This window comes from Ambystoma mexicanum, chromosome 10 (genome assembly GCF_040938575.1).
Source record: "Ambystoma mexicanum isolate Mex_15411 chromosome 10, UKY_AmexF1_1, whole genome shotgun sequence".
NCBI classification, from domain to species: domain Eukaryota; kingdom Metazoa; phylum Chordata; class Amphibia; order Caudata; family Ambystomatidae; genus Ambystoma; species Ambystoma mexicanum.
The window spans coordinates 1,134,168,724-1,134,181,199 of NC_090932.1; positions in this window are offsets into that span (position 1 = coordinate 1,134,168,724).

Genomic DNA, 12,476 nt, shown 5'->3' on the forward strand with positions numbered 1-12,476 from the left:
GAAGGCTGGAATGTCCTCTGAGGTTTGTGTGGTTATTATTGGTTGAATAACCACGTTTTCAATGATTTTCTGAATAGTTGGTGAGACTCTTCTTGTTTGATGTTTGTTGGGAGAGCATTCCAGTGTTTTGGGGCTAGAACGTTGAAGCTGCTGCCTCCTGCTCTTGAACTTTTGAATCTGGGGATGGCAAGGAGGAGGTTGTTGTTGGATCTGAGCTGTCTGGAGGGTGCTTTGTATGTAATAATATTGTTGAGATATTTAGGGTAATAATTGGCAATGCATTTGTGTGTGATGCATAAGGATTTGAAGATAATTCTTGCCTTGATTGAAGCCAATGGTTATTTTTCTGATAGAGATGTGCTAATTCTTTTTTATTCCCAGTGCTGCTCGGAGCTTTATTTTGCACGAGTTGGATTTTGGTCAGATTAGCATTGGAAGTACCTAGTAGGAGTATATTACAATAGTCCAATTTGGAGAGTACAAGGGCTCTTGCAAGTGTGATGCAGTTTTTAGGTGTGAAGAATTTACGGCTTAATGAGATGAGCTTGGTGGTGTATGAGGTGGCTGAGGAGAGGGCATTAACTTGTTTGGTCATGGATAAGATGGCATCCAGATACACGCCTAGCGTTTTTACCTGTTTGAGAACTGGGATCGTGGTGCCATCAATGGTGAAGGAGGCATAAATGGGCTGAAGGGATTTTAACCTGGGGGCAGATCCAATTATTAGCAGCTCAGTTTTTATCATCATTTAGACAGAGACTATTGTGGACCATCCAGTTTTGGATGAGAGCATATATTTGGCCTGATAGAGGGATAAGGATCTGAGTGTCATCAGCGAAGCTGGTGTAAATGACACCCATGGCATCCAGGGCTGCGAATAGCAACTTAGTATAGGCATGGTATGGGAGAGGCAGGGTCCTTGGGGGACGCTTATGGGGACTGGAATGGGGTCAGCAGAAGATTTGCCAATGGATACTCTTGAGGTCCTGTCTGCTAGGAAGGATTTGACCCAGCTAGTGGCGTCTTTGGAAGAGTTATAATTATCGGAGAGGGTGACACAGAGTTTGTCGTGGTCGACAAGGTCGAACGCAGCAGAGAGGTCTAGGAGCATTAAGAGGCAGAGTTTGCCTGCGTCTCCATTAGCGTCCATTTGTATTTTCAAATCGAGGAGAGCTGTTTCAGTGCTGTGATTGGGCTGAAAGCCTGATTGTCTGTCGCCCAGTAATTGATTGTTAGAGGTGGTTTTGGATTTGGGTGTATGCTATTTTGTCTATTTTCGAAAGGAAGGGCACTGTTGTTATGGGGCGGTAGTTAGAGGGAGTGGATGGGTCAAGTGTTGGCTTTTTTTAGTAGAGGGGTTACCCAGGCCTTTTTGATGCTAGTGGGGACTGTGTTGGAGTTAAAGGAGGCATTGACGAAGTTAGTGATAAGTGGGGTTAAAGTGGGTGCGCAGAGTTTAACCAACTGGGGGGGGGGAAATGATCTTCTTTGCAATTGGACGCTTTTAATTTGGTAAGGTGTGTAGTACCTCATTTTGGGTGACGGGGGTGAATAGAAGGGCATGGTGGGCTTGGTAGATGGAGTGTACTCGAAGGTGGTGGGTTTTTTGCCTGCTAGGCATTTTTTTGCCACGATTTTGTTTTGTAGTAGGAGTATTTTGGAAGTTAGTGCATCTTGGATTGTGGAGCACCAGGTTTTGCTGGCATTGGCGGGAGGTGCGGTTTGGCATGGGTTATCTAGTTCTCTGAGTATGGAGAATAATTCCTTCGAATTGGAAGAGGCATTGGTGATTTCTTTGGTTGAAGGCATTTGCTTTGTTAGTTATTATGGCTGTTTTGTAGGTTATGTTAGCGATGTTGAAGGCATTGGCTGAACCACGGGTGTTGATTTTTTTTGTGGGCATGTTCGAGCGCTCTTTTGGTGCGTCTTAAGGAAACTAGTTCCTTGTTGAACCAAAAGCTAGTGCCTTTGTCTGGTTTGCGGGTTTTAGTGATGACGGGAGCTAGCGATTCAATGGTGTTTGCGAGGCATTTTTTGTAGCACTCTGCCAGGTCGGCAGGATCGTTGCTGTCTGGGTTGGTGGCTGCTAGCGATGCTTATAGGTCAGGGGATAGGTTTTCAGCTGTGAGTTTTTTATATTTCTGGTTTCTAAGGTTTCAGGTTTGTTCGTACCTGTGGGGTCTTGAGTGCTAACATTTAGGGAGAAGCTAATAATGTGGTGGTCAGACCAGTCTATGGGTATTACCAAGACGAATAATATTTGTGAATTGAGTGATAGGATCCAATCCAATATTCTACCTTTATCATGGGTGGGGCTGTTGACTAGTTGAACAAAGCTCATGTCTAGCATGGCAGAGTAGAAGGACGAGGCTGTGTGATCAAGAGAGTCGTTGAAACCAATGTTTAAGTCACCGAGTATAATGCATTTGGTGGTAGGCTTGATGAAGGGGGAGAGTAGTAGAGGGATGTCTACATCTGTTTGCGAGTTATTGTTTGGGGCTCTGTAGACGACCAGAAAGTTGGTGGTGGTTTTGGGGTTGGAGGTGTATTTGGCTAGAAGGAGATTGTATCTTTGCGTAATTTCAATGGGGCGTGTTCTGATTTGAGATGCAAATTTGGCTATTAAAGCGACTCCGCCTCCTTGGGTATGGGTCCTGTCGGCCCTGAGAATGTTGAAGTCAGGGGGATGGCGAGTGCTAGCAGAGGGCCTGCAGCAGGGTGTAGCCAAGTTTCTGTGACTACTAGAATGTCGAGTTGTTGGTCAATGATGAGGTCGTGGATGTCAATGGCGTGAGCGCCAAGTGAGCGGGCATTGATGAGTGTGAAGTTAAGATTTGGCAAAGGGGTGCGCGGGGAGATATCTGGGCTGGGTGTCGTTGGAGAAGTTTTGGTATTCTGGGTTTGTTTAGGGGTGGCTCTGGTGAAACATTTGTGTTTGTGGCTATTGGCTGTGGTGGGTGGGATGTTGGGTGGGGAATGGGTTGTGGTAACGTGTATCGGGTGGGTTCGGGATCCGAGTCTGTTTCTTCTGGTGAGACCCAAGATGGGTTTGGATTTATAAGAGAGCTCTATGGTGGTGGGTGGAGGGAGGTGAGCTGAGTGTGAGTGAGCTCATGGTTGGTAGTGCCTATGTTGGGTGACATGATGACTTGTTGAGGTGGGTAGGGAAAAGCAGGTATGGAAGGTAGAAAGGGGGTGGGGCAAGGGGTGGGGTGGTGGCGTTGGCAAGATGGTTTAACTAGGCGATTGTGGAATTTGCGGAAATTACATCCGGTGCAGGGAATATTGTTTGGCATAATGCAAAATGGTAACATAACTAGTAAGAGACTTAGCATAGTAAAAGGTTTAAGGCGAGTCTGCTGAGGAGTACAAGGGAGTGGAGTTATAAGCAAGTGGTGCTAGTAGTCTACGTGGGTTAGTGAGCACACAAAGCTAAAGTGAGCACACAAAGCTAATACAGTGCAACAGGTGCAGTAAAAGGCAAAATCATGGGTGCTAACAGTTGACAATGGTTAGTGAGCACACAAAGCTAATACAGTGCGACTGGCGCAAGTGAGTGAGCAATAGTACATGAAGGTGGGTGCTGCAATTATCATATAAACCGGGGCACGGTATGTCAATAGGTTTGATAGCCTTACTGGAATAGTCTGAGTTGCAGGTGTGCATTGGAGAAGCAGCCTGGCCGTGAGGGCACCCTGTGTGGTAAGGAGGACGTGATAGAACAGGTAAAATGGGAGCTTCTATAAGGTAATCTAGGATATCATGAAAGTACGGGTACCGCAATATTAGTGGTGGCTTTGGGAAGTTGATGGACAATAGGGCAAATCTCCATTAAAGCAGTAGATGTAACGGGCGGGCTGGAATAGCGTAAGCCTCATACCTTGTGTAGGAGTCCGTGTGATGGGATGCGCCGTTTCTGAAGCTGGAGGTCTGGTGTGATGAGGGCAGCGTTTCTGGCCCTACGCCCGGACAGTCCTGGGCAGGCTCCAGCCTTTTGTATTGGGCCTTTAGTGGGTGGGCCACCCGGCTAGCGCCTTCCGGTGGAGCAGGACGGGAGAAATACTCCTCCTGCGCCAATTAGGCGGGTGGAGCTTGGCTTCGGCTGATAAGGTTGCTTAGCAACCAATAAACAAAAATATGGCTGTTAGGAAAGATTTCATATTTTATGTAATTTTCCCTCCATGTGGCAACCCCCAAACTTTTTGCTGTTGTTTTACACCCTGATCTAGACTTTGCCAGAGAAGCGCAGCCTTCCGCCGCACTCCTCTGGGCTTTCGCTCAATTCTTATGGGGAAACTGACATGCCCTTAAGACAGTCAGTACTGGGAGACTTTGTTTCCCTTAGTCCTTTCCTCATGTTGCAGCTTTTGTGCAACATGAAACAAGAGTGCACCGTAACTTACATTACCGCGCTCTTGGGTCTCTAGTCATTCCAAAGGCCCTAGAAATTCTCGCTGGACATATTATGAACTGTGCAAGTATGTCACGGACAGGACTGGTGGCAGCTATCGTATTCTTTTGTGTTTTGAACCCTTTTTTGCCATGTTATCTGCGCTTACCACGTTTGGCATGAATAGGTGGCCTGGCTCCAAAAATGGCCATGCCACAAGGTTCTTTGTCCTGTCCGCTGACCGTCTTGCCCCTTCACCTTCCCCTAGGTTGAGCCGACCCGGGGCAGTCCTTATTTGGTCATGCACTTTCCCGCGAAACCCCAAAGCTTTCGCGGGCTTCTGCATGCCTTGTGTGTGCCTCCAGGATGTGGGCTGGGATGTCTGTTCCCAATACACATCCTGGGTGCCAGAGAGTCTAGAGTGGCCTGAATGCCTGGGACCACCGTGGTCCGTGATAGGTCCACATATGGTGTGAGTGTTTGTGAGCAGATCTCTCATTGGGTCCTCTCCGTTTGGCGCAAAGGGAACTTTGGATAAGAGGAGGCTGAAAACACCACTACCATGTCGATCTCCTGAGTTCACACCGAACAAGGGATAAGGAGCCAAGTATCCTGCAACAAGAAGCTGAGTCGAGGAACCGCTGGTGACACGCTGAAGGTTTGGCACCCTGAGCCGCTGTCGTCTGGCGAGGCCCCTCTGCATCTGATCGTCCTAGAAGGTCTGCAAAGGTGCTTCGACCCATTGGAATAGTGGGATCAACTATTCCCGGCACCTTCATCAAACCCTGCAAGTAAGCCTCTTCGGAAGTGTCCCTGGGCCAACCAGTGGGCTGACCAGCTTACGCAGGACGCTTTGCTCTGTCACTGCTGCTGTTTTGGGGAAGCCCTCAAAACTTGGTCTACTGCTTGCTCTGCGTCCGCGGCACCCTCACACCCAATTTCGTACACTTGGCATTCCCAGGTCTGAAGTGAGACGAGTGCGCCCGGACCAGAGTAAACACGGTTGCTGTGTTGCCCTGCTGTGGTAACAACCTGTGCACGTCCGCTGCATTTGCGACACCCTTTACCCTACATCCTGCTACACAGAATCTACAGTGTCGAGGCATCCTGATGATCGCAGCTGAACCGGCCAGCATCGTGAACTGAACTGGAGAAGTCTGGGTCTGCCTGCGTTGACGACCGGTGAGTAGTCCATACCCCAACCGGTGGGCCCTCGCGCAGGAGACCGTTTCTTTTCTACCGCTGTTGCGAAATAGCGTCTCTATCCCGCACTCTCACCCTGCCTCTGCCCACAAGTGGAGGCCTTGCTTGAGTAGTGGGGACTTGTTCTGCATTGCTTCATTCACCTTCCTGAACTGCCTGATATCCTTGAAGAGACCCTCTTTTGTCCATTGGCACCAGCGCGTGCAGGTACTTTTGAGCATAAGGCTCCTCTCTTCGTAGGGCTCGGACTTCCTCCTAGTTAGGTGTATTTCAGATGTCGAACTGGGCCTAATGATTATTTGCACTGCCTGTTTTCCTCCCCATCTAGGTGGTCTACATATTATGTGCTCCTAACTCCTTAGACCCCCTCGGTCTTATATATATATTGTATTGATTGTGATGTGTTGGTTTACTCTAGTATTATTGTGATTCTTTGCTATGGTCGATGTTACAAAGGCCTTGTAATAAATGTGTCTATATTTTTAATATAACACCTGTCTGGAGTAATTTGTAAGTGCCCTTGCTTTGTGTGCTGATTGAGGTCTTTCTGTCACCCTCACCCCTCTTGAGACTTAGTCTTGACCGCTGCCATCGCTATCCTGATTTGTCTGGCTTGTCCAGAGGTTACCCTGTTCCAAGAAACTAGGCTGGCCTTCTGAAACTCTGGCCCTCAAGGTCCGAGTTCAGGAATCCATTTTAACAAATTGGTGTAAAGCGGTGGGATACGACTGAAGGTATCCAGTGTTGCGCATGAGCGAAGGCATCTCAAGTTATTTCTAACGGGACACATAGCGAATTGTCGTAGTATAACTTTTCAAAGGCCATAGTCCTATTTAACAGTATGGAAACAAGTACCTTGTTAACTTTAAACGCTTCTAAATCTGAAACATTGAAAAAGATGTGTGCTGAGAGAGGTGTCGCCTCTCAAGGCACCAAAATGGAAATGATCCAAAGAATCATGGCGTGGCAAGAAGCTCAGTTTAGCACTATAGCTTCAGAGGACAGTGCAGAAGGAGGTGAGGCTGCTCTCACTGGTAGAACCGACAGTTCTGCCGCTGCACTGATCCACAGCGACCATGAGGACAGGGAGGATGAAATGTCCAATGTTTCCTCTGCCAGTGCTGATGGGGAAGCCATGCTTGAATTCAAGAAGCAAGAGCTGCTGTTTAGGCAGAAGGAGCTTGAGGTCAATATGGCCAAACTCCAGGAGGAGCTTGAGTTCAATAGGGCCAAGCTAAAGATGGAACAGGCAGAAAAACAGAAAGACAGGGATCAACAGTTGGAACTGGCCAAGCTTCAAGTTGCCAATGGATCCAAGGGTCCTGGACATGGGTCTGGGGCCTCCTCTCATCCAAGGTTTCCAAAAGATCTGCTCAGTGTGTATGAGGAAAAGAATGACATTATGGACTGGCTGGATACATTTGAGTATGCATGTGAAGTTCAACAAGCTGACAATGCTGATAGAATTGCCTGGTTACTTAGCAGACTGCCCCATTCTGGCTGCAGTGCCATTATGGAAATGTCGAAGGCTGAGAGAGCAGATTTTGCAATGTTGAAGCAAACTCTCATGTTAAAGTTTGGAAAGACTCCTGCCCAATACTTAAAAAGATTCAGAGAGTATAAGAAAAAAGAAGGTGGTACTTGGGTATCTTATGTAACTGAATCCTTAAAAAACTTGACTGGCTGGGTTGAAGGTTATAAGGTTTCTACCTTTTGAAGGTATGATAAGTCTTGACATGCTGGAACATATTTTTGCATCTTCTTCCCCTCAGCTTAAGCAGCATTTGGCAGATTCAAAGGAGATGGATCCTAAGAAGCTTGCCATTGCAGCAGATTTATGGGTGTCACATCGAGTGTCCCATAAGGACAAGACTCATCCTAGTAAGCAGGAGGAAGGGAAAAAGTCCAAAGATAAGGAGGGTGGGGAAACTGATAAATCTTCTTCCCAAAAGGGGCACAAAAAGAAAAATAAGGGTAAGACACAAGAGAACTCACAGGGTAGTGGAGGTCAGCCTCCGACACCGAACTCTGGTGATAATAAGCCTCCCTATGTAAACAGACCCAATGGATCTTGTTTTGCTTGTAGAGCAACTGACCACATGAAAGGGGATCCCAGATGTAAGGTTAAAACCTTGGGGGTCCACTCTGCTAATCTGGTCTTCTCCTCCTACGAGGAAGAAGAGATTACTGGAGCATCCTTCTCCTCAGACTCCTTCCCCAGTAGGATAGAAGCTGAGGTAGTTTTAGTTTGCCTGGGTTCCTGGGAGCCTAAAGTCGCAGAGGCTTATGCTAGGATTCCAGATAACACCAAGCACTAATTTAAAGCCAGTGTGCTGATCAATAGAGTAGATACTCCAGCGCTTAGGGATAGTGGGTGCAGTCGAACTGTAGTGGATTCTACCTTGGTAGACCCAGAGGAAGTTGCCAGAGCTACTCTGATGCCCACTCAGTTGGCTGACTGCCCACCTCTCATGTTCCCAGTAATACCTGTAAATCTTACTATCAATGGTACAGCAGTCCGGATTCCAGTGAGCATTTAGAGGAGTGTCCCAGGAAAGGTCTTGTTGGGCAATGATCTCAGAGCTTTAGGGCTTGTGGGAGATACTGCTGACAGACCCTGCACAAGGTCTCAAACGAGGGCCGCATTGGCCAAGACCAATGCCCTGCCCCAGCCGAAGGGGAAACCCAAGGCTAAAGGAGTCAGAAAACCAAAAAAAGGGAAAGAAATTATTCCCCCTAACTCTCCTACCACTGCGGTGGAGGTAGTTGGTCAATCATCCCGACCTGACGAGGAGGTGGTGATGCCTGAAGTATTTGACCCCAATGACCATCCTGAACTAAACGATTTGTTAGTAGAAGGTGGTCCTGACAGGGACGAATTCAGTAAAGGCCAATGTGAGTGCCCATCTTTGGAAGGCCTAAGGAGACAGGCCTGCTCCCAGCTTGAGGGTGAACCTCCTGGGAAGCATCAGATTTATTGGGAAGGTGGACTCCTGTATAGTGAGCCCACAGAGTCTACAGAAGGAGACCATAGGAGGTTGGTGGTTCCCCTTGCTGTAAGACCCTTTCTCCTGAAGCTGGCGCATGAAGTGCCCCTTGCTGGTCACCTTGGTATTAAGAGGACCAAGCAAAGGTTATCCATGCACTTCTACTGGCCCAAGATGGGGGTGCAAGTAGAAAGTCACTGCAGGAGTTGTGCCTCCTGCCAGTTATCTGGTAAGAGTGGTTCAACAATCCAAGCTCCATTGGTACCACTCCCAGTTGTGGGAGTACCATTCGAGAGGGTAGGGATCGACATCGTTGGTCCCCTTGACCCCCAAACATCCTCAGGCAATAGGTCTATCCTGGTATTGGTCGACCATGCCACCAGATATCCTGAGGCCATCCCATTAAAAACTGTGACTGCCAAGTCAGTCGCAAAAGCTTTACTCAGCATCTTTACTAGGGTTGGCTTCCCTAAAGAAGTTGTGTCTGACAGAGGCAGCAACTTTATGTCGAAGTATATGCAGGCTATGTGGAAAGAATGTGGGGTCACCTACAAGTTCTCCTCTGTATACCACCCCCAGACCAATGGTCTGGTGGAATGGTTTAACAGAAAGTTAAAAAGTATGATTGGGGCTCTGGAAGAACCTCAAAGAAGAAAATGGTATCTTCTTTTACCATGCTTACTGTTTGCCTACCAAGAGGTACCACAGGAGGGTGTTGGCTTCAGCCCCTTCGAACTGTTTGGTCACCCTGTACGGGGACCCTTAGCCATAGTCAAGGAGGGATGGGAGATGCCCACTCCCCCTATTACTATCAACGTAGTAGACTATGTGTTAGGGCTCAGAAAAAGGATGGTACTCCTGATGGGTCTGGCTAGTGACAAGTTGAAGGCAGGATAAGCCCGGCTGAAACATTGGTATGACCAGAAAGCTTCCCTCATCAACTTCACACCTGGTCAGCAAGTCCTGATCATGAATCCCATAAGGCCTAGAGCTTTACAGGATAAATGGTCAGGCCCTTACACAGTGGTGGAGCCCCTGGGTGAGGTCAACTATTTAGTGGACCTTGGAAGGCCTGGACAGGCTCCAAAAGTGTTCTATGTGAACAGGCTGAAGGCTTTCATCCCAAGAGTTGAAATTGCAGCACTGCTATTAGCTTCAGATGTTGAGGAAGAGGAGTCTGAACCTCTCCCTGACCTGTTTCAAAGCAGTCCTTCAGATAGCTCCTTTGAGGGTGTCCGAGTCGCCCCTCACCTGACTTCTGATCAGCAGGCTGAGGTGAAAAGTTTGCTTAGGCATTTTCTCCCCCCCTCTTTTCACAGTCCCCTGGTTTGACCCCTTGGTGCAAACATGACATAGACACAGGAGACAGTGTACCTACCAAAAGTAGGGGATACAGGATGTCAGATAAAGTATGGTCTTACATTAAGACAGAGGTCAACAAAATGTTAGATCTTGGGGTGATTGAACCCTCTAGTAGTCCTTGGTCCAGCCCTGTGGTTTTGGTTCCAAAAGCAGGTACTTCCGAATTGTGGTTCTGCATGGATTACAGGGCTCTGAATGCTGTCACCAAGACAGATGCATACCCCTCGCCTCAAACAGATGAGCTGATGGATACCTTGGGTGCCTCCAAGTACCTCAGCATGTTTCACCTCACGGCAGGCTATTGGCAAATAGCCCTCGCAGAACATGCCAAGGAGAAGACGGCGTACTCAACTCCAGAGGGTCTTTACCAGTTCAGGGTAATGCATTTTGGGTTGAAGAATGCACCTCCCACTTTCCAGAGGCTTGTGAATCATGTGTTGAATGAATGGGTTGGATGAATTCTGTCTTGCATATCTGGATGATATAGCAGTTTTCAGTGCCACCTGGGAAGACCATGTGAAACACCTTGGGATTGTGTTACAGGCTCTTCAGAAAGCCCACTTGACCATAAAGGCCAGTAAATGCCAGATTGGACAAGGCTCAGTGGTTTGCCTTGGACATGAAGTAGGTGGAGGGAGGATACAGCCTCTACCCAGTAAAGTACAAGCAGTACAAGACTGGCCTACCCCCACTACACAGACCCAAGTGAGAGCCTTCTTAGGACTCGCGGGGTATTACAGAAATTTCATGGCAGACTATGGCACCATAGCTGCCCCTCTGACTGCTCTCACCACTCCGAAGAAACCCAAGAAGGTAACTTGGACTGAAGAGTGTGAGAAGGCCTTCAAAGGCTTAAAAGACTCCTTGTGCCAGGCCCCTGTACTCAGGGCCCCTGATTACCAAAGACCTTTTATTGTGCAGACAGATGCCTCTGACACTGGGATAGGAGCTGTACTATCACAAGTAGATGAGAAGGGTAAGGAACACCCTATTGGCTTCATTAGTCGCCAGCTTCAGGACAGAGAGCTCAGATGGTCCACAGTAGAGAAATAATGTTTCTCTGTTGTGTGGGCCCTACGGAAGCTGAGGCCCTACCTCTATAGGACCCACGTCACTGTGCAAACTGACCATATGCCCTTAAAGTGGCTAATGAACATGAAGGGAGAGAATCCAAAGCTGCTTAGGTGGTCCATAAGTCTGCAAGGCTTTGACTTCACTATTGAGCATAGGCCAGGTGTCCAACATAGCAATGCTGATGGGTTGTCCAGAATGTTTAACTGACCTGAACAAGAAACTCATCCATGGGTGGATTAGATCCCCCTGTCCTTAGTCTGGGAGGGGCGAGTGTTAGGAAAGATTTCATATTGTATGTAATTTTCCCTCCATGTGGCAACCCCCAAACCTTTTGCTGCTGTGTTACACCCTGATCTAGACTTAGCCAGAGAAGCGCAGCCTTCCGCTGCATTCCTCTGGGATTTCGCTCAATTCTTATGGGGAAACTGACATGCCCTTAAGACAGTCAGTACTGGGAGACTTTGTTTCCCTTTCATGTTGCAGCTTTTGTGCAACATGAAACAAGAGTGCATTGTAACTTACATTCCCACGCTCTTGGGTCTCTAGTCATTCCAAAGGCCCTAGAAACTCTCACTGGACATATTATGAACTGTGCAAGTATGTCACAGACAGGACTGGTGGCAGCTATCGTATTCTTTTGTGTTTTGATACCTTTTTTGCCATGTTATCCGCGCTTACCGCGTTTGGCACGAATAGGTGGCCTGGCTCCCAAAATGGCCATGCCACGAGGTTCTTTGTCCTGTCCGCTGACCGTCTTGCCCCTTCACCTTCCCCCAGGTCGAGCTGACCCGGGGCAGTCCTTATTTGGTCATGCACTTTCCCGCGAAACTCCAAAGCTTTCGCAGGCTTTTGCATGCCTTGTGTGTGCCTCCAGGATGTGGGCTGGGATGTCTGTTCCCAATACACATCCTGGTTGCCAGAGAGTCTGGAGTGTCCTGAATGCCTGGGACCACCGTGGTCGGTGATGGGTCCACGTATGGTGTGAGTGTTTGTGAGCAGATCTCCCAATGGGTCCTCTCTGTTTTGGCGCGAAGGGAACTTTGGATAAGAGGAGGCTGAAAACACCACTACCATGTCGATCTCCTGTGTTCGCACCGAACAAGGGATAAGGAGCCAAGTATCCTGCAACAAGAAGCTGAGTCGAGGAACCGCTGGTGACCCGCTGAAGGTTTGGCACCCTAAGCCGCTGTCGTCCGGCGAGGCCCCTCTGCATCTGATCGTCCTAGAAGCTCTGCGAAGGCGCTTTGACCCGTTGGAATAGTGGGATCAACTATTCCCGGCACCTTCATCAAACCCTGCAAGTAAGCCTCTTCGGAAGTTTCCCTGGGCCAACCAGTGGGCTGACCAGCTTACGCAGGACGCTTTTCTCTGTCACCGCTGACGTTTCGGGGAAGCCCTCGAAACTTGGTCTACTGCTTGCTCTGCGTCCGCACCCTCACACCAAATTTCGTTCACTTGGC